Source organism: Lagopus leucura, unplaced genomic scaffold, assembly GCF_019238085.1.
Source record: "Lagopus leucura isolate 7727_CA_CO unplaced genomic scaffold, USGS_WTPT01 Super-Scaffold_100026, whole genome shotgun sequence".
NCBI classification, from domain to species: domain Eukaryota; kingdom Metazoa; phylum Chordata; class Aves; order Galliformes; family Phasianidae; genus Lagopus; species Lagopus leucura.
The window spans coordinates 6,623,864-6,647,534 of NW_024962277.1; the positions used below are offsets into that span (position 1 = coordinate 6,623,864).

Here is a 23,671-nt window from a genome sequence, read left to right on the forward strand (position 1 = left end):
GAGCGAGAGGATGCGGCGTTCTGTGTTCTGAAATGAGCGATGAGCTTCGTAATGAGGGACGTTAGATAGATGGGAGGCTGATACAGCGGTGGGAGGTGAGGATCCCTCTCAGCTGGCAGCAGTTCTTGGCTGTTGTGGCTGACTCGGAGCTGCTCGGGATAACGCGGTGCTTCTGGCAGCAGTCGCTGAGATCTGCAGCTCATTGCCAGAAGGAAATGGCAGCGTAATTAACAAAAAGGACCTGAATAAAATGCAGAGCACGTCAGTGTGTCTTTGTGTTTCCAGTGGACTCGTTACTAGTTTAGGCCACGCTCGACAAACTCATAATCACACACGCACCTACAGTGCAGCTGCTCCTCGCTCCGAGGTGCAGTGAGGGATCAAAGGAGGGACATCTGTCCTGGAAGGCACCCAGCACAAAGTCCCATCAGTAAACGTGCTGATGACAAGACGCAAAAACACACTGCTGCTATGAGCTAATTCATTTATCCCCATTTAAAAGACACGGGAAGAGGAGTGTAGGTTATAAGACCACATAGGAGACATAGAGCTAAATGCGAGAAGTGTAAACGAGCGTTTCTTTTGCTACCATGGAAGTACCTGTGTGTTAAAACATCAAAATAAGCAAGTATCAAAAATGGCACTTGGCTTCAGAATTCCCGATAGCTGTCAAATCAAGTTGATTTCAAATGAAATTAGAGTTTATCTAGGACAGATAAGCCTGTATGCCCCCACTGTGCAGACACAGTACTACGAGATGCGCGTTACAACGAGCAGCAGACAAAACAGCAGCAAGCCATGGGTCAGCTGCTTTCTACCACATCTCATTATCTTCATACAGCCTTGAAAGGAAACCACAGCACACACCATTCAGTCAGTTCTGCATCACACTCATTTCATCAAGGGAATATGCAGTGAATATCTGTTCTCATTTCTTTTTCTGATTATAAGTCTAGATTGTTCTTCAACCAGAAAAATTGCTATCTGAAGGACAAGATCACTTTAAGATGAGTCATTACAATACTTGTATATATTATTTTAGAATATCAGCAGTTGTACAGACACTTTTGCAGATGTCTGGATTTCCCTTTTTATGATGAGACAGCAAATGACACAGCAGCAGTAAGATGACTGGGCAGAACCTCTGGAAAGCAGATGCTGAGGATTATAGAGAATCATGAGTTGGAAATCAGTCAGAATGTGAAAAAGGGTGTCATACTGGTGTTTACATGCAGGAGGCCATACCCAAGGCATGAAGTAGATGAGCATTTCTTTTACTAAGAACCTGAACTGAAGAGTGTCCAATTAGAAGAACAGGTCATGATAAATGTAGAGCAATTGGACAGAGTCAAGAAGAGAGTGACAAGAGTGACATGAGGAAAGACTCAGTCTAGAAGATGTAAAATGAACAAAATAGGCCATTACAGAGAGGGAGATGCTTTTGTTTTATTTCCATGAGTGGAAATTTTAACAGCACACTAGATAAATATTTTTCAGACGCAGCTAAAGTTTGATCCTGACTTGAGACAAGGGACTGCAATAAAAGGACCAAAGATGACTTTTGTGGCAGTTCTCAGTGTTTATCCTTTCTGTTTTTCTGATCTCTGCAGTGCCATGGAAACTGCAATACCCTGTACTGCCCTACAGAGGCTGAAAGCCTTTTGTTAAATCATCTCGCAGACTTCCATTTCTGTTATGCGATCTTTTGGTTTAGTAATGTCTTCATGAGAATAGACTGTTTCATGTTGTGTGTGGGTGATTCATTGCTTCTGATGCAGGGCACTCCATTACTTACTACTTCTTGATACTGAGCTTAATTATCCTGTTGACTTTATTCAATTAAGGTCCAAATTGATGCCAGCTTTCTGAGAAGTCATGCTGCAAGTTTGCTGGAATCAATAGATGAAGTAAATTCCATGTATGCAACGAGAATTCATATTTACTAATATTTAAAATATAGTATTAATTTTCATGCTATGGAGATTTTACTGCCAATAAAACTAAGTTCCATATGCAGGAAAGTGCTGGAGAGTTATGCTAACAAAAGGGTTGTTTTTGGGGTGTCTGGAGACTTTTGGAAGGAGTTAGGAAGTTAGTTCCCAGTCCCACCTCAGCCAAAACAGGTGAGGTTTCTTTTTCAATACGTAATTTACAATCTTAAGCTTATTAGAAGAAATAGAAATATCAGCCTGTAAAACTATTTGCCCATGTAGCATTTTCTTGTGTTTTCTCAAGGAAGTTAGTAATAAAATTGTAAAAGAATGACATATTCTAGTAATGTCTTTAGTCAATTTTAGATTCCATACGAAACAAAAAACAGTTTTGCATAAAATCTCACAAAAAATAAGTCATAATTTGTCATTAGATTCATTTCTCTTTCTGGTTTCAACAAGATGTTCCTGCAAAATTTTCTTAGCTCGTGCTGGTTGTAGTCAAGAGAAATGTTTTGACGTGTGTTCTAAAAAAAACCCATTTATTTCTCACAAGGTGATCTGAACAGTAGTTGGGAGGATGGGCTGTTATTTACATTTGCAGTTCCAGTTTCCCTGGATAAGCAGAAATTCCCATGGAAATGCTGGTTACATTAACTTTGACAGAGATATGGGACTGTTTTTGGAAACTTAAAAAAAAAAAAAATTAAAAAACCAGCAAGGGAATACTTTTCATTTTTTATTAATATGTAATTTCTTTTTTTTTAATTAAAGAAATAAATCAAGGTTAGTTCCTGCTTAGTTTCAGATGGCTTTCACAGGAGACAAAAAAAGAGAAGTCAGACAAATATTGGCCACGCATCAACCCAGTTACAAATCCCACAGCAGCAGAAATCCCAAGGTGGACAGCAGTGAGTGGATAGCATGAGAAAAGAGAACACTGAAACTTAATGTGTAGCTATCATGATTTTGCATTTGTGGAGATTTAAACACCCTTTAGTGAGGAAGTTCTACGGAACTGTTGGATCCTGCTGACATTCCATCCTATCAGCGTATGACCTGAAGGCTCTCTGCAGACATTGCAGTGTGCAGGGACACTTTCTGTCCTCACAGCTAACTCTTGGTTTGTATTACAAACTTTATGCATTTGAAATGATGTGAATATTAAATTTTCTCTGCATCAAGGCTTTAAACAACCCCAAATTATTGCTTCCCTTCTCCCCATAGAAATTAATGCAAAAGGTCTGAGCTTGCAATTTCAGGAGTGTTTAAAGGCACTTACAGCCTCTGATTTTCACCCATCCCTTGAGCTCCAGTATCACATTCATTTACCTCTTGTTTGAGAAACATTTGTTCCTTCATGGGTCATTAGTTTTCCTGCTTCATCAATCATCCAGGTAAGTTAAATGACGCACAGCTTCTATTTTGCCAAGTTCTGGCTGCGTCACCTTCATCTCCTGCTACTGAGCAATTGGCCAAGCAGCAAAAGGCCAGGAGAACTCCAGGCTCCAGCAAGACAATCAGTAAAAGGCCTTTTCATTTTCTGCATTTCCGTAGGAAGGAAAACTGTAATAATTAGATGTCTCCACTAGATGTCCATATTTCAGCGATTTTTGAGTTGTAACTTCAATGAATTCAGTTGGCTCGTGCAAAATGCCTATGAAATGCTCCACTGAAAGACTTTCATGCTAGTGAAGTTGTGTGCTTTTTTTCCCCCAGCTTGGCTTCTAATTTTCCTATACACAGTTCTATTTTAGCGCTTAGATGAATGCAGATGCCCAAACCAGTGGCTCAGATTTTTAGCTATGGCTGACTAATTGTTAAAAAATTACTTTGCTCATTACATTTATCTTAAATATTGATATCCAGTATTTACCTACTTCTCTAATGGATGCTATGCTTGTGTGGACACGTGTATGGTAACTGAGCACAGGCTCTTTTTTATGCTTACGGTTAAAAACAAACTGTACGCGAAACAAGCTTTTGGCCTTGGTATTAATTTACTGAAGATGCTTATCACTGCTCTGGCTGGGCAAAGGACCATTATGGCAACTGTGAATGGCAGCACCTGCACTTCAGTTGTGCTCATCTCCTGTCAAAGCAGTGAGTGCAGTGCTCATGGAAAGTGCCAGGCTACAGCTCCAAACATCTCTTTGCAGGAACTGGCAGACAGCATCTCTGTCATCAGCCTGCTCATTTGCTTCAGTGTATCTGGAGAGTTGTCTTGTTGTGCCAAATTGGTAACATTTTTACTCACTTCCCAGATCACCTGCATTACTGCAAATTACTGTTTATATCCTCTGTAATGTCTTTGTGGTTTTTATGTCCACTTATTAACAATAATAGGGAGGCTGACAATTTAGTTCAAATACTAGGCAATTCCAAGAAGCTGAAATGACAGCATTAAGATTACATGTAATCCTGAGCTGGATTCCATTCTAGGAATAACCCAGAGAAGAGACTTTTTTCACTATTTTTCTTCTGGTTTCCCATGCATTTTCAGCTATATTAAACATAAAGATAGAATGGATTTTAGAGAATGCTGTGTATCACTCCATTCAAAGACTGAACTTTCAGAACCAGCTGCAAGCTAGGCACTAAAAATTCACAGTTCATGTAGATGTGGGTATAACATCTAAAACTAGATTTGTCTCCAATACTTCTACTTCATTTTCAATATTAAGGAATGTGGAATGTATCTCAAAGTTCATCCTACATTTTTACTGTTCAACAAAATTTGGTGTCACTCCTTTTAATCTCAACACTCTCTGACCCAGGAGCATGCTTTAACATGGCTGTCTGCCTCTAATTGCAAAAATAATCCTACTGGGATTCAGATATTATCTGAAATGTGTCTCAAAGCTCATCCTAAATGCTGTCTAGGTTCCTATGTCATAACTGAAAAAAGGACAAAACAACAAGTAAATCAGGAGAAATTCCTAAATCATCACATTTCTAAGAATTGAAATAAACCAAATAAATCAATTTGTTGCCAGAAGTATTTATGTTTTTAAATACAAAATGACAGAACATCCTCTTATATCCAAATCCTGAATGTTTACTTTCCGTTTGTTTAATAACAGGAAAAGGTTTGTAGCTCTTTTGTTGAGTTTTTCATGTCAGCATCTTCAAATACCTATGGTATTCTTAAAACTTTTACCAGGAAAAAAAACAGTGCCATGGCCTATACTGGGAAACGTTCTGTTTATTTTAGACGCATTTATGAGCACACAAAGGCAAACAATTGCCTATCATAAATGGAATGAGCAACTTATAATGGCTCAGTATCGCAGTTGTACTTCTTGGTATAGTTCCTTGGCTCATTTGTCCCTGCCCTTCCTGTGTTCTGTTCATTACCTCTCCCTATACCTTTTGAACTCGAGTGTAGATTAAATGCTTTTTTTTTTTATTTTCCAATTACCTGCTGGGCTCTGCTTCTTTGGTGTCTCAGACATAGGGAGTATTGGGCTAAAGGTTTATCATATAGCTGTGACTGGATCCACAGGACAGGGCTTGTCATGAGCATGAAGTGAAACATAAAGCTGAGGGAATGCTTTTAAAGTACACTGCTCTTAGATGAGACTCTGGAAGAAAGCACGACTAATAGCTTTCAAGTATCTGTAGACTTCTTATAGAAGTATTTCAGTCTAGTTTGGCCTTGCCTGTTCTATGATGGCACGTTCTATGGTAGCAACTGAAGCAACTACAAAGCAAATTTTGGCCTAACTATGTTAAAAACATAGGATATTTCTGCTGCTGCAGTACAGACCAACCTATACCAAATATGCTAGTTCTGTTCACATAGTTACTACATGAGGTGGACTCATGTGAACAATGAAAAACCATATCCCTAAGTACTAAGTTTACCCTTTCCATAAATGCCTCCAAACACTTCCCTGAGCAACCTGCTCCAGAGTCTGACCGCTCTTTCCAAGAACAAATTCTTCCTAACATCTAACCAGAGCCTCCACTGGCACAGTTTGAGAGCATTCTCTCTTCTTCTATTGCTGTTATCTGGGAGAAGAGGCTGACCCCCACTTTGCTGCAGCCTCCTTTCAGATAGTTGTAAAGAGCAATAAGGTCTCCCCTGAGCCTTCTCCAGTCTGAACAATCCCAGTTTCCCCAGCCACTCCCTCTAAGGCTTGTGTTCCAGACCCTTCACAGCTTTGTTGCCTTTCTCTGGACATGCTCCAGGCCCTCTTTCTTGTAGTGAGAGGCCCAAAACTGAACTTAATACTTGAGGTGCAGTCTCCCTAGAGCTAAGTATAGAGGGATGATCACTTCCCTGCTCCTGCTGGCAACACTACTTCTACTGGTACAAGCCAGGATGCCATTGGCCGTCTTGGCCACCTGGGCACACTGCTGGCTCATGTGCAGCATTCCAGCCACTCTGCTCCAAGCCTGTAGTGTTGCCTGGGGGCTACTGTGACCAAAGTGCAGAACCCAACACTTGTTTTTTGTAACTTCATCCTGCTGGCCTCACCCATTGATCCAATCTATCCAGATCCCTCTGTAGGGCCTTCCTACCCTCGGGCAAATCGACTTCATCAACTTTCCCCCAGCTTGGTGTCATCTGCAGACTTACTGAGGATGCACTGAATTCCCTTATCCAAATCATCAATGGAGATACTAAAAAGAATAAGCCCCAGTACTGACACCCTGGGTAACACCACTTGTGACCAGTCACCAGCTGGATTTAACTCAATTCACCACTACTCTCTGGGCCCAGGCATCTAGCAAGTTTTTTCTCAGCAAAGAGCGGACCTATCCAAGCCACAGACTGCCAGATTCTCCAGGAGAATACAGTGGGAGACAATGTCAAAGGCTTTGCTGAAGTCTGCACAGATTATGTCAACAGCATTTCTGTCATCCACCAACTGGTCACCTGGTCATAGAAGGAGATCAGGTTGGTTAAGCAGTATCAGCCTTTGGTTGGTCCTGATCCCCTGGTTGTCTTGCACATGATTGTGATCATGGTCACTGAAATAGGTGACTGTGTTAATATGAACATAATAGTAAGATTATATTAATAACATGAGCAAATTTAGAGGCAAGAACAGGACAGAACTGGTTAGTCAGGCTTTTTCTGAACAGTCAATGGCACTTTGAATCTCAGAATATATAGTAGGATGCTTTTTGAAAGAGTGGTATTTTATGTTGCATTTGACAAATAGGTGGATGAACTGATACAGAAGCTGTGATAATACAGAAGAATGAGGTTTTGTTGCTCAAAATGTAGTTTTTTCACCTTGGAATAAATAAAATTAGTAACTATTAGAACTATTCTGAAGTAAAAAGAGGAGACTAAGCACTTTATTTTTACCATTATGAGCTATTATCCAAACCCACACTGGATGCTGACCTTTGGTGTATTTAACTGAAGGCTAAACTGAAGTGCTTGGTCTTCACTGTCCTTTTACCTCAAGATTGCTTTTGCACATAAACTACCATTAAGTAAAAATTGTAGCATTTTCAGTAACCTAATTAAACTCTTACTGTATGCTTCTCTAAGGTAATTTTCAAATAAAATTTACACCAACCTACAGTTCTTCTGCTCTCACTCATTATATGTAAATCCAGAACAGATGCAAGCAGCCAAAGTAATATAGGCGGCTGCATTTGAACAGTAACAATCTTGTCATTACAATGCAGCATAAAACCTATACATAGAGTGTGTAAAGCTTGCTCCCCACAGCGATTCTTACACCTTTTCCCTGACAACAGACAGTAAATTGCATGTGTAATCCACTGATCTAAAATATATTGGCTTTCAACATTTTTTGCATTTAATAGATGCGATTTCCGTTTCATTACCTCCTGAAACATTAGAGAAAAATGAGGGATATTTTAATTGCTTAAAACCTTCAACCTGTCACAGATGGAAAGCTCCACCTACGGATGAATACATTCCATTCATTGTATTGTGCCCACAAGTCCCGTAGGAGAATCACAATTCTGCAAAATGCTTTTAGGGCACTGCATTGAGTATTTGGATCTTGGACTGGGAAAATCACTTGTAACCAGAGAGCGCACTGATGAACATGCCCATGAGAGGGCTCATGTGTGGGCTTCCTAAAGTAGTTGAAGTCTGAAACAACTTATACATTCCAGATATGATTGTATGAATTTAATATATAGGATGCCGGAACAATGGGACAAAACTTCCAGTTTGCTGCATTATTGTCCACTCTGGGGGACATAGAATCATTGTGTGCTGTTACATAGGATTTAGTCATTTGGGGAATTATTAGAGAAAATTTCATGAAGGAACAGTCTCCAAGACGTGTATTTCATATTTGTATTTTGCTTATATTTGTATTACCTGCAAGTTGTTGTCAGGTATAGCTGCAATTTGGGAGCCTAATTCCAGAACCACATAGGGACAGGTTCATTATGGTTTACAGACCACAGCCGTGGAATGACATCTGAACTTTACTACCCACATTACTGATAGCTGCATATACTCTCTAGCTATCCTGGCAGTCGCCTGGTTTACTAGGCCAGTTTTCCTGTCTACTGGTATGCCCTTGTGACACACTCCTTCCCTTTTGATCAGATACAGATTCTGTGCTTACTTCTGAAGAATGTTACAGTCTAAGGCATGCATGTTTTTCCTTATTATTTTATCACATTCTGGAGGCTTGTGATACCTTTTTTTGTGTGTGTGGAAATTGCTTCTTTAGTTTTTATTTCACTTTCAGGTGTAGGTTTTCCTGTTAGTATTGCTTAATGGTACAACCAACCAAGGTTTATCTACCTCTTGAAAAACAAGTTCTTCTGTAACTTCTAATTGTGGCAGAAACCTATCTTTTTCAGTCACAGTAATATCCTCAGAACCTTAATGTTCATCAGTCACTGAGTTTATAGCTAGCTGTGTCTTGTCTTGGGTAAGGTTTAACATTTTTTAAGGCAGGGACTTTTACAGCCCCAAAATAAAATCTTGTTCCTCCTTGAATCCCTAGCACTGCTGTAATGCAAATATTACGGCAGTGTGGATCATTCTATGGAACAGAAGTTACTCAGTGGAAAGTCTCGCAGGCCTTAACTTAGCAAAACTTCTGTAAAGTTCATATTACTGATCTATAGAGTTTATAGCAAAGGTGTTGAAATCACTTACGCTTTTGGTGACTCATTTCCCCCATGGGACCGCTGATGACCTCAGAAATACCCTCACAGAAGTTCAGGGCACATAGTTGCCATCTGCAATATAAAGAACATATTGAACTCTTGGCCCTAGTTCACCTGAAAATTTTTGCTTAATATACCTTACTGCACTGCAAAAACAAGTCTATTTCAAATGCCATTTTCTTTTATAATGTGTTCCAACTCAGATGCTAAGCGAGTATGGTATTTACAAAACATCTGTATCACCGTGAATTTATCTCGCCAAGAGAAGTTAAATGGTTACATATTAAAAAAGATTTTATAAGCATGATATGGCACAGTAAACATTAGTAAAAGCTGTTCTAAAACTATTTCTGTCTTCTCTTGAGAAACAAATTATTGAAGCTTGAAGGGGAAGACTGCTTAGTAAAAGGAAGGAGAATTAAACGTACTGAAGTTTTAAAGGAACTCATAATTGCTGATTAAGTTCTTTCTGAAGAAAAACAACTAATGTTTTCTTCTTTTTTGAATCTTATATCAGGCCCAACTGCCAGTAAATGATTTTCTTTACTGTGGGAAGAGGTTTATTTTTAGACATAAGTACAGCATAAAGACAGCAGACTGAAAGTCAAGGCGTCTGCATGCTAAACAAACCACCACGCACTCGGCCTCTTGGTGTCAGCTCATTCATCTCACCGTGGCTCAACTTAACGTTCTGTTAGAAACAACTTTAACCACCTGACAAGCCTATCTGAGTCCTTCTTATCTTCCTGAAAGCATCTTTCAGTTTTTAGCTTCACGCCTTACAGCTTTAGTGGGATTGAATTCTGCAGCACATTGAGACTCAGAGTGGAGCTGGAATTTCATCTTCTTGTCTATAAGTTTCTCTGTCAATCCGAACTCAGGACTGCAACTATTATTATTCCCTTTTGAAGGCAATTGAGTGGCGAGCACTATAACAACAGTGCACTTTTAAAGCAAAACTATCAATCTCAGTGTGTAAAAGATAAAAACTAATTTGTCTTATCAAATGTTTGACATCACCAGATGGCCACCTGATAACAAGCTAATAAAATAGTTACATTTTTTAGATGCCTGCTGGTCTATTTATACAATTCTTCTATTTAAGTTGTCACTCAGTTGCTTTATTATAAATTGAGACATCCAGGAGATTTGCTTTTTGAAAGAATGATTTTCTTAGCTCTTGAAGGTATTTGTTTCCACCAGCGCTGTTTGCTGAGCTATAGTTTGTGCTGAGCTAATACTTTTCCCTTTCATTACCATATTGTTGAATCAATGAATCAACAGAGAAAATAATTCTAATATAGTCAGTGTAAAGTGTTCATTGCATTATTAAAGAACAGAATATTATCTAGCTTTCAGAAGTGTTGAAAGACTATATTGGTTAATGCTTGAGAAATTCTCTGAGATCCATACACAATCTTTGGTAAACATGCTGTTTCGTTTAAACTAATGGCAACTCTGCTCTAAACACAGATTGCACGCAGTTCTTCAGCACAGAGTTGTACTTTGCTCATATCAGCTGACCAATTAAAAAATCGTTTTTTTCACTTCTCATCCAGGAGAATTAACACAAGTCCAGTGAGTGAACTGCTGACTACCGTCCACCTCCTGAAACTTCAAAAAGAAATGTTTGTTGAGTTTCAATCAATTTTTTCTACACAAAGATCTTGTAATTGACAGGCAGGACACTGAGGCTGTTGTTTGCTGATATGGGGCATAATGTGAATTAATTTGAGGGCCTAATTTGACCTCTAGTATTCTATACTTTTGAACATATGCAGGAATTCTGATAAGAATCTTGTGTTCCAGAAACCAGGCTAAATTTTCCAGGCTTGTATAATTGGCAAAAAAATATTTCTGCAGTGTCCCTAATCCTATCAATAGTTGGTGCGTTTTCATATGCACATAATTCTATGTGCCTGTTGTCACCAAACATATGACATGACAAAGCTGTGTGTTTGTGTCAGCCCTTTCACATTTTTTCCTTGCTACAAAAATCATACAAATACTTACGGATTCTTGCATAAATCTGAAGACTTGATAGTGCTGGATGCTACATATATTAATGGAAAGACTATCCAATGACAGCCTGATGTCAGCAATGTGTATTAATGGAAAGTCTTGGGACTACAAACTATTAACTCAACTCATTGCAAGACTGTAGCGTGATTGCATCAATTCTTGCAATGGCTGTGTGAATCCCTTGAGTCAACATTGTCTGATTAAAAAATGACTTGTGGTTGGATTTGAATACTTGGAATAAATAAAACAGCAACTGACTATTGTGCAAGGCCTATATACCTTCCCCATGGACTTTCACAAAGATGCCACATTTCTGACACCTTTCCAGCAGGCTTAGAGACTCCATGGTCTAAGCAAGACAAGATGCTAGACTGCACATTTGAATACTGGGTCCTATTCCACACTCTGACATGCAGTTGGGAAATAACACCTCGGTCATTCACTGTCCTTATTTGCAAAACAGAACAAAGGAACTTACATACTTACTTTAATGTTAACAGAGAACTGTTATTTAAGACAGTTAATTTCTCATAATTCCTTTAAAGATCATTCTAAAATGATTATGTATTCATAGAAATAGTAGTATCTATCTAAATGCAAATTTACTCCTTCATCCCATTAAGTATCTATAATGCATATTTAAAATCTCCATCAACCTTCTTACTCTGTAAGGAATATTCTGGTCTCCTAGGGAGGCAGTAGGAATTTGAGAATGCTTTCTAAAACACACTCAGGGTCTGTGTGCAAGCGGTAGCAAATTGAAAAGATCTCAAAAATATGGATTAAAGAAAAACTGATGGTGAGGAGAGAATTTAACTGTTCATTCACCCCTATAGCTCTGAACCAGCAGCAATGGCAGAAGTCCAGGTTCTGAAACAGAAAAGTCAACACTGTGACACCTGATAAAATGGGGATCTGGCATTTGTTCATATCGCATCAATTCTAGAGAGTCTGAGTGCCATCCATTATTTACTTCAGTGCAGAATTACTGTACCAATAAAACAGGGCAAATATTGATACAAAATGAATTCCTTGCTTCTGCCTTCAACTCTTTCTAACAAGACTCAAATGACACTGAATCAGAAAAGAGGGGAGAAATAAAATCTCTCATCCTCTTTTAATAAAAATCTTCCCGTATAAATACCCCCAGGCCAGAAAAATCACATTGCAATTGCTAAACTGTAACAGATCCCATTTCATTCTAATCTAATATTTTGTGTTCAGATGAGATCTTTCCTCCTGCTTCAAAGGAAGGCATAAAAAAATAATGTGAATTGTTGCATTTGTGAAAAATAAGTAAATGTGTGGCATATTCACTTAAGATCTCAACTTCATGGATTTGAAGTAATTCTCAAGAGATAATCTCTTTCTCAGAATACAACTGAAATAGCTGTGGTATATCAAGTTTCAGAGGAAAGAAACCCTCCCCTTGATACCAGCTCTGAAGCCACAGACACAGCAGTACAATGGTTCCTGTACTGATGATGGCATAAAGTAAGATGGTTTCTGAATCTGTGATTCTAGACCACCAGTGCCAGCTGTGCTTCTCTGCTACTCACACACATGCAATCTTCTCAGAGATGTGCAAAATAGCCACATGCATGACAACTACTGAAAAGCTAGACATTATTTAGGCTATTTCTATCTATCATTTTTTTGAATAGGAGGCTTAGGATTATGAAGGACCTGGAGTTCATCACGGTAACTTCGATTTCTGCCTAGAATATCCATATAGATGATCTCACCAGTGGTTCTTCCATGTATCAGAATTTCAAGGCAAACTCAACTGTTTAGTCTCTCCTACTTTGCTGGAAAGTTAAATAAGGTCAATGTATAAAATAACTTCAATGTATGCACTGCCTATGACGTACTAACTTCTATATACACCACAGCATATCTACATTTAAGCTGCTAACTGCTAGTAAGAAAACAGCTAAGAGGTGTGCTTTATTAACATTTCTGTGAAGCAGCACGTACTCGAAATTAGCAGATTCTATCAGTGAAGAAAAAAAGGTAGTGGATATAATCTTATTTTATAAGAAAAACTGGAGTCTGCTGCATCTTATCATTGTACAGCCAAAACAAAAAGGAGATACCAGAGTACTAGCTTTCGTTAGAGATACATCACTGCTATCTGTCTAGTGCCATTGAATGAAAGGATCCAATGTCATTTGAGTCTGACTGTGGTACATATTATTTTGGTGACATTATCAGAATGTGTAACTGTGGAAGCCAAGGGGAGTGATAATTTACTACTCATTTGCAACCAATTTAGGGAAAAGAATTTTCAGTAGCAGTCAGTTTATACTGAAAATTAAGCCTTCTAGGAACAGGGTAAACTTGAGTTCATCAACCATAATGACAAGTAAAGTCAGGGACAGTAGAAAGAATATTTTAAAACTGCTTAGGAACTGTGTTAATAGCTTTAATTCTACAAGTTTTCTTTCACAAGAGTGGCCAGAAAGGGGTGAAATGGATTGTTCGCTAACACAAAATTGCTTTCTACAGTAAAACTGCCAGCATTTTGTTGAATCAATCTGCAGGTCACTACTGATCAGTAATATTAAGTATGTTCTCAACCTAAACCTTCTGCTGATCCTAAAGTAGATACTTCTATATGGTTTCTAATGTCTGTTAAAGTTGAGAAAATCATACTGAGCTTTGGATTTTAAAGCAAACCCCTCCAAGTTGTCTCCTACTCTGCTTTTGCTCAATAGTTTTAAACTTCCTTCAATGCTAGAAAGTGCACAGCAGCAAATTCTTATTTCTTTGATTCTAATTGTTGAACTGGTCATGAAGCAAGAACCTGTTAAATAATTCCTAGAACACCTCCTATCATAAAGAAACAATCAGCAATTTAGATTTTTACATTTTGTTCCCTTCTTTCCTGCAATAATATAACCATGCCAGCCAGTCCCAACTATGCTGTGTGTTGTCTAAGCTTGCAGCCTTTGGTCTCCTTTACCCTCACTGGCTCAGAGATGTTGATTCACTCTTCACATCGCTGCCAAAAAGGGGAGAATTTTCAGAGAGAAGAGAGACAAAAGTCAGGACTTGCGTGCACTTTGTCACAGTAGTACAGGATATACTCTTTATTCCTCCACTAGGATCTTTCCTACTTTTTAAAATCTCATGTAAGTGAGAAAGAGATGTCACAGGAAGATTAAGGTAACTTCATAGCAACTCTAAGTCTGACCCTAAAAACTAGGGTAAAAACTGGGGTCCTAAGAAATGGAACTTACCATGCAAGAAATATTCTTCTATTGCGTTATTTCAGTTTTCCTTCATTGTTTAACTGAAGTTCTCTTAACTGTATTTCATTATTTCCAATTGCATTTTGCAAACACACTGCCTTGTATTCCTTCCCATATATGCTTTCTTTCAGTGAAGTATCAGGGACTAATATCTTAACATACAATATTTGATCATCATACTTAATTCCTGACACTTTGAAGGCAAGTAAAGGGCACTCTGGCAAATAAACCACAGGCAGCTCTTCACATGTTGGAGTTACACCAAACCTCTGCTATTCACAAACTTCATGTGGTTTTGTCTGGTACTGAGGTGAGGTGAAACTTTTTTTTGCCTTTTTCAAACACAGGCCTGTTGCAGCACTGCAAGATTGTGTTACATCAACAAAAGTTTTCTAAACATAGTAAAACTGACTTGGCCATAGATTATTTATTTATTTATTTGTTTGCTTTTGTTGTTGTTGCTTGGTCCTAAAGTCTAAGACAGCAACAAGATTCAAGATATCTGTCCTTAGCATTTCAGTGACCCTAAGGAAGCAACCCATAATCTGAATATTTTAATTGCCACAGGGGTTTGAGGTCTTTGGAAGAATGGGAATGCGGGCAAGCCTATTTCTGGAGCTATAATTAATTGTATTTGTTATATATGTGCAATTCATGTGATAGCCTCATCACTGTGGGAACAACAGAGTTGTTGTAACAAGATGTGAGGGTATATTGGTTAGAGGAAGATGAACAGATGGCTCTTTCACCATGCTTAACAAGTCATGCATATTGGAAAGGTACAATAAAATACAGTAGCAACTGATGAGAATTATCCTTTAGTTTTCTACAGCCTGAAGATTATTTCAAGGGTGTCCCTAGTGTTTTTTAGCTGCTGAGACCAGGATTCACCAGGAACTTGACTCAAAGGTTGCAGCAGAAGTCAGAGCTTGCTAAATGACGCAAATGGGGCCTCCAAATTCAAATAGCATTGAATGTAGCAGGAGCACATGATCTCTTTGCTCACCTCTGCTCCTTCCCAGAACACCCTGCTGTCAGTATTTGCTCCATTCTCCCAAAGAAGCCCAGAGATGAAGAAACAACTTTGCAGCAAGCTTTTTCACTTTGGCCTATACGGATAACATATAAATGCAATACTATTTAATGCACAATCTCTTCTAAAATTTACTCATTTTTTAAAACTGCACTGGGGATTTTAAAATTTTCCGGTGTGAATTCAAGTTCCTGCAGAACAATTCGGCATTAAAACAAACTGTCATATTTTGGTTTAAGTTATGGCACTGAAAAAAGTCAGCATATCAGCAGCATCCTTTTCTCATAAACGTTTGTGCGGTTGCTGATCCACACACTTTGTGTGACCAAAAGCATTCTTTTTCTGCAGAAGTGTGTCATCTGACATCTGTATCGCTTTTGCTCCCAGTGTTTCCCCTTTTTTCATACCGATACTAGAAGATGATGCCACACTGAGACATCCATGTGGTGACAAGACACGGCGTATTTTTAGTAAAAAGGTTGCACTTATAGAAAAGCTTGTGAAAGATTCATTTTAATTTGTAGATGCACTACTTAGCATAGAACAGACATAGAAGATAACTGCTTTCTACGTCTAGTCAGAACACAGCAATTTCTTCGCCTGTGTTGTTAAGCAGAATAAGAAAAATTACATTCTTTATAGTTAAATTGCTGGGTAAAATGTAAAGGAAATAGATTTGTCATTTTGTTCTCTCAGTACCTTGCCAACCCCACAGTTCAGCTTCATAGTTCAGTTTGTATTCAAGCTACTAATTTGGACGTAAAACTGACCTTAACACAGTTGCATTGAATAGATATTATTTGCTCAGACAATAAATTATTCAATTTCTTTTCTTGTGGAGGCTTAAAATTATCTACAGTCATCAGCAGCTAAGCTATTCTGTCACATTCCTTCAAGATAGTTGAAAAGAATGGCTGGGTTTCTGGAATTCGACTAGGATTTTGTTTTGCCCTTCTATTTCCTCATCTGTTTATACATATGAGATAAATCAATTGCCAATGAAATCATTAATTCTATTTACGCACAGAACAGTGTAGTTCTGGCAGCATATGGTGAATACCTGTTCGTGAAGTCACATGTGTCTACAGAACCTTATGGCGCAAGCTGTTGGATCTATTCATTAAATTTCATGGAGCTGTTATCTGTGAAAATAAAATAAAAATTCTTTTCATCTAATATCCTGAGCCACCGGGTGATTGTAAGTTCAAGTCAGGGTATTAAATCTAGTATACTAGACATCTAGAGTCTCTCTGTCTCTCTGCTGGGTGCAAAAGGAAAACAAGAGATCTCTATGTGTATGCTGTGGGGTTGTCTGTGTGGCTGTTAGCAGGACTAATCTGAAAGCATATGCCTTGCCTCCTTGATCGAACAGCAAAGAAGCTTCCACATCAATAGTGCCTCACACTAATGGCCAACAGGCAAATTCTTTAACATGAGGAAGGACTCTGTTCCCTTCCACTTCTGAGAAGTCAATGCAGATAGAGGTGCTGGCATAAAACAAAATGAGAATTATTGATCAGCCATCAAAAATTTGTGCCACCTGCTACCAAAACGAAGAAGCGGGAATAGAAGCCCAGGGAACAGAGCAGCTTAGACAGTTTAAGATTTCAGGTGCATCTAGCTGCTTGCTGAAACAACTGAGTAAGAGAACGATCAGTCAAAAGTCATGACAGGTAGCTGCAGAGAATTGGTCTGAAGTTTGAGTCCAAACATTTATTCAGTGTTATTAAAGCCAGTTTATCCAAATGCTGTTGAGATTTCAAAAGGATGGCGATAATTATCCACACTTATTCTGCTTACAGATCAATCTTGAACAACTTATTTACAACTGATTTCCAGTTCTCTCTCACTGGAGGCCTCTCCTGTGTGTGAGCTCTAGCTCTGTTATCCCTTCCTCTGATGTCAGAACAGCCTTTTTTCTTAAGGCCTTTGTCCCATTAATCTGACTAATGTGTGCGGAAAGAAGGTGTAAAAATCACCTCTGCACACCGAAAACATCAAGGGAATTCTCTTCTGTTGCTGTATTTGAGAGTTTCTTGCTATTGTGACTGGCTTAGAGACACCATGCAATGTAGCCTCATTTCTGAGAAAATGACTTCTGCCAACACCTGAGGATGTTCGTGCAGACCTAGTATCAGAAGACAAGAAGCCAATTACAACAGGAGTTTGGATTAAAAATAAAAGAGGAATGAGCACATTTGCCACAAAATACTTCATCCTTCAACAAGAAGACATTTTTCTATCAAGGAATGAAAGTAGTGTTTACTTTCGTTAGAAGTGCTTCTGTTTCACTAATTTTACTTTACTTTTATTTTATTTTATTTTTCACTCTAAGAACACTCATTTTGAGGCAGAGCAATACTCCCTCTGAGTTTTGCTTAAGGAAGTAATCTATGAAACAGCACAATATGTGTTCTCACTCAGGCTGGTAAGAGAGAGAATGTTGTGCCTGTGAAAAGCTGGATGCACTTTGCACTTCTGAACAAAGTGAAAAAAGCAGTAGGATTGAGATTCTTTAGAGCAGATCTGGATGGGGTGATATTCCACTGTCAAATGGGGTCAGAGAAAGAAGAAAAGTTCAGACATTTGTATTCTGGAATAAATGACTAGGGAGTGCCCAAACTAGATTTTATATGGAGACTATTTACTTTGAGATAACGGCAGTCAGTTATCCAGAGATTAAATGCTCATGTGTGGATACAAGGTCCAAGTAGTACTTCTTCTGAGTGTTCACCTTGTTTCCAGAAGAACTGCTGATGAAGGAAGGTATATTGTCATGTGAGCGAAGGGACTGTGCACACAGTGGATGAGGGCTTACCTGTTGGAAACAGCCATCACTTAATTTCTGGGGATAGAGGGACAGTGCACATTTCTGCACTGCTTATTTCAGAATTGGGACCATGGCTGACCTTAGTCAAATACAAAGCTGTTCAATGCAGTAAAAAAAAAACAAAACATAGGAAGAGGTCATTCTATTCATTCTATGCTGTCTACTTCAGCACACGACATTTGCTCTTCAGTTAATCAGTCACTGACTCCTTCTAGATGTCCTGCTTCTCTAGGTCAGTGCCAAGTGGTTTGGTTTGATTCTGCTGTAGTTAGACATTTACCCAATTCTGTATTCCCCAGTGGGAGAAATAATCAGACACCAGTACAGTCTGTAAGTCACCAAGTTCTCCTGCTGATAATTTCGTCATTTCTTTATCATCTGGCAGTGAACCCCTGCTATCAATCTGGCAGAACTGAAGCAGTGGTATTCTGCTTACAGTTTGTCACTCCGGTATTTTGTCTATATGCCCAATCCTACACAAGCAAGCCAAGGAATTTTGCTAACTCAGCTACAGCACTTATGCTTTGCAAAGCTCTGTAAACGCAAGTTCCCAGAGAAGAAATCCAAGAGCATGTTGTGGCAGGGAAAAATATGTTTTAAATACATTTAGTGAGAATTACTGAAACAGTTCATCAATCAAGTGACACACAAAAAGTAAGATCTTGTTTTAAATCATTCTTTGCTTTGGGTATAGTAAAAGGTTAGTACATGGCAGGAAATTAAAATCGTATTTTATTTTTCCACCTGCTTCTTTCTATTATACCTTGGCAAATGGTGTAGTCTTAGTAAATTCCATAACAGGCCCCAGGGCAGTGAGGGAGCAATAATGAAACATCATTATGTTTTCTGGGAGCAACTGCAAAAGCTGATTGTTAAGACTGGGGACTCACTTCAGCTACAGGTTACTGCATACTTATTTCAGCCTGCTGATAGCAGGAAAAACAACTAAGCTGAAAAATAGATAAACACTGATTTACTTCAGTTACTTCATGAATAAATTTCTGACAGTAAGTAATAGAAAATAAGACAAAAGCACTGGACTAATTTAGCAGAGGCTGAAGATTTCAACATGCAAATCATCATAGGTATTATTAGATTTAGATGATATAATTCACCTCTTAAGAGAAGAAAGAAAATATTTGATTAAAAAAACAACATTCTTCTGGTTAGATGCTGCACATTCACACAGGTGGTTCAACATAGTCTATTTATCGTCTCAAAGGTAGGGTTTTGCAGGCTTTGTTGGCAACACTAGAAAGTGAAAGCACCTGAAAAACATTATTGCCAGTGAAATGGGAAAAAAACCAACACATTTCAGCTAAATGAAGGAAACGCTGAGATGAAACACAATTTACTTACAACTCCTGCTACCACAGGACATTTACTTAGTAAGCTGTTTCTATCAGTGGATAAAGCCTTGCTAATGAGAACAGTATGGACATATATAGAGAGTGAGCATTCCCTCTTTGAAAGTAATTAATAAATAACCGGCTCATTTATAGGGATAAGCATAGTAGCACTAATTCTGTTAGAAGTGGGAGCCAATCATGGGATAATCTGTTGCTCAATTCAATCTGTTTAAAGCATTTTGTACTTTGTGCTTCAGGAGCAATTCCTCACATTTGAATACTTGGATCACACTCAAATGGAAAGCCTGCCTTGCAGACCCTTCTCCTATTGTTCTTGGATGTGCCTACTCAAAATCTTCACCTCACCCTTGCATAGCTTGCAAACACTGCTGCTTCTTCCAGCCCTGGTTGCATATTTTCCCCATGGCAAATACAATTGCCTAATAGGAGCAAACATTAAGAAAGTATTTAATGTATTACTTCTCCTCTAATAATAAATGCAACAGCTTAAAACTAAGTCAACTAAGTCAACTAACAACTGTCACCTGGAAGAGCTAGTTCTAAGCACCCAGTGTTTTGTGAGAGACTCCAGCAACATGCACAGTGCATTCTGAAATACGCTTTCAGGCAAGGCAGGGCCATGTTTTGTGGAAAGGTAAACTTGAACTCTTTTTCTTGAATCTTAAGAAAAGTATTATAACACCTGTACTACAAACTCGAATGTTTCCTCTTATGATGATTTCTAGATGGACGGATTATCACAGAGAGCTCTACATTCAGACTTAGGATGGTCTTCTGAAAAACAGTGCCCTTCCTCTAACACCTTCAAGTGCATGTAATGGAAATGAATGACATAGATCCGTCTCATAGGAAGCTCAGCACTGGACTGGACTGAGCATCCAGAGCAAACCTCACAACTCTTTCAGCAAGGCTGTGTCAAGGCCCCTAGGAAAATCCAGTGACAGCTGTCTTCAGTGAAGTGAAATAACTGCAGCACTTGAGCACTGTGAAAACTTGGAAACAGCCTTGGCAACCACAAACCCAGTAATTGAAGAATACACAGTCACAGCAAGCGGAGGGGATTAGTGTAAAATCTTTTTAAACAGACTCATAGTTTTTTTTGTGCCTCAAGTATTTTTTTGCTTGATGCAAAATAATTTTGTCCCAATTATTTGACAAGTATCACACATGTGAAAGTGCAAATGAAAAAAGAAGATCAGAGGAGGAAGAAATCGAGAAGAAAGAACTAATAGGAACCTAGCATTGCTGGGTATTTGATATTATTTATTGTAGTGGACTCCTTTAGAATTTCATATATTATGTGAGAGAAATAAACCTTTTTTATATGACTGGAAAGAAGACACAGAGAGCCACAAAAATGTGGAGCTTATTTTTTGCTATGACTTGTCTTGCTTTTATTTAGCCATCTATAAGTTACACCTGAAGAAGGGCCAGCGTCTCCTAGGTGTGAGCCATATCACATACTGAGAAATTGATCTTTGCAGGAGATTTGTGCTATGCTGAATTCCTGTCTTTGTAGAATGGACTTGGATGTCTGTCTTTTAGACAGAAACAGATGCTGACAGAATTAAAAAAAAAAAATCTGAGACCCTTTAGTCTAACTTGCATATTAACTTATACATCATTTTTTTCCTACATAAATGAAATCCTGATAATTACTCAAGCCATCTTCCCAGTGTTGTGCCTTACATTTTTATTCCTGCAGTTTTTAGATCATTGCTGTCCATTAACTCCTTAAATATCAGAGAGAATGTTAAAAACTATTACTTCTCTAAAAGGAAAAGAATGTTATGAAAACAAACTGTGGCTTTTTAGGACTTTTTGCAATTTCCTGAGGCTTTTTCTTGAACTGGGGAACATCAGGTCCTTTCTCTCCAGCAATTCGTGGGAACACTAGACTACGCGTGAGAGATTGGTTAGTTTAAGCATCCATTAGAAAGGGAGAGACAGATTAATACAATCATCTGGTTTCAAAATGTCTTTCGAAAGAGCGCTGCTGTCTCTAAAGTATACCCTGGATTTGAAGCAAGCATTGTCAGCCAGCGTTGACACAGATATGTTTGAAATGCCATCCACAAATGACTACAGTGACTGTATTAGAGGTTTGTTTACCACTGACTTGGGAGAATGATTTTCCTCACCTCTTCCTTTAAAAGGAATTCCACGTTCTATATGAGAAATGAAATAAGGCTGTTCGTTTTTTGTAGCTCTTTATATTTCCCATTTGCCCTTTCCTATGTCCTTTGCAGTCACCAGAGGACTGTGCCATCAGACTCAAGACAAGGGCTCGATAACCATGGGTAACGGTGGTAAGAATCGGTTGTCAGCCAAACAGATGTTTTGGCTACCAAGCAGTGCCTGCTTTTTTTAGCAACAGCAACGTAATACTGTTGTGTATTGGGATTGCAATTTGCTTTACCCAGATATTCAATGCCATGTTACACTGTTATACTGCCAACTATTCCACAATTTGAAATGGTACATTACAGTTTCTCTTGCACAGGTAAAACTTTGCATTGTTGTTTCCTGAATACCGCTGTGCTGATTTCAGGAACTTCTAATAGCTCAAGATCAGGCTAAATTAAAATCTCGTGCTCTGGAACACATAAGTTCCCTTCTCACTGTGACATGGTTTTAAAATTTTCTAAATGCACTGTATATTCTGTTATTCTAATAATTAAGGAAAACTTTTAAGCAGATGCTGCTCAGAAAAACTCCCACGTGATCCAGATGGTGTGATTTCTCTTTTTCACAGCAAACTATTGAGAAATATGTTTTCTTCCATTTTTGCACTCATAATAGGTTCACTTTCCAAAGCTTCACTGGCTTGTTTATGCTCAGTTGTGCAAAGTCATGCTATAGCACATCTACTGCTTCCTTATTCAGAAGGTCATTTATTCTCTCAAAAAATGAAATTAAATTAATGTGGTATGATCTTAATCTTGACAAAAATGTGGACTGCTTATTATCTTGCTATTGGCCAGATGCTTTAAGACAGATTGAATAGCAAGAGTTCAAACAAATCAGACACCAGCTGGGTATTTGAAGCTCGGCAAATCTATAATTATGGTCTTTTTTTTTTTTTTTTTTTTTTCTTTTAAGAGGAGGGGACAAAAATGGAAGAATAAAATTGTTCTCCTTAAGCCCTTTGAGACCTCACTTGTTTTCCATGATCCATGAGTTCTCAGTGATAAACATTTAATGGTTCAGATTGTTTCAGCTATTTCCTTAAATACTCCAGGGTAAATTTCCTTACAGCTCACTCATTTGAATATACGTAGCCCAGCTGAACATGCACTTAACCTATTCTTTTCTTACTTTCCATAATCCAGTTTATTGCTGGTTTTAACTGTTCTAAGAATCTGTTAGAAATTAACCTTTTGCTGCGAAGACTTCAGCAAAGAAGCCAATGAAAAATTAATCTTTGTCTTTTTTAAATTTCCTCTTCTTCTCTCGGTAATTCTGACCTATCAAAGACAGGTCCAGCAGCATGCTCTAGACCACTGTCTGGATACATTACACTGGTTAGAGAATATATCATTAAACAGTTCCATTTTCGTTTCATGTTAATTAAACAGCTACACTGACCTGTGGTAAACTAGAGAAGTGCTTCTTCACGTGTTATCCAGCCACTCCTGCTCTTCAGCAAGGCATGAGAAAGCAGCACACAAAACCACTAGGGAAAAAAAAAAAAAAAAAAAAAAAGGTTCACTTTCAAGCAGACACAAAATTAGGGAAGTGAAATTTTAAAGTCAAGGTCCTACTTAGCTTTCTTCTTCATAAATTAAAATCTAATCATGATTGAGAAGATGGCCAGTGTATTTTTCAGGGGGAACTGATAATGAAACTTAGCATGCAGCTGGTTCTCTAGATGATCTCAGGCTAATCATTTACCTACAACCTCAAAGCACCAGCTTCCTCCAATCAGTGAAACAAATCTAGCTGGATTCTGATTGATTGCTACAAGGCATTTTAAGCTGTCTGCAGAAAAACCACTTCTAAAATACTACTTTTTGTATTGGATGGGTTAAGCATATTGTTGTAGAACCAGAGAGCTGAGAATAGTCTGAGTACAGCAACATGTTTTCTTTGGTAAAGGTGCA

The 23,671-nt window shown here is 38.3% G+C and overlaps 1 long non-coding RNA gene across 1 annotated transcript; it reads right to left on the reverse strand.

The window, feature by feature from the left end:
• Positions 1-19: 19 nt before the first annotated feature.
• Positions 20-23,398, reverse strand: LOC122185013. Its single transcript, XR_006180697.1, has 5 exons — positions 23,333-23,398; positions 23,157-23,244; positions 9,049-9,131; positions 340-400; positions 20-241 (listed from the first exon to the last, which is right to left on the reverse strand). It is a non-coding gene; the product is annotated as an uncharacterized LOC122185013 (long non-coding RNA).
• Between the last annotated feature and the right edge of the window lie 273 nt (positions 23,399-23,671).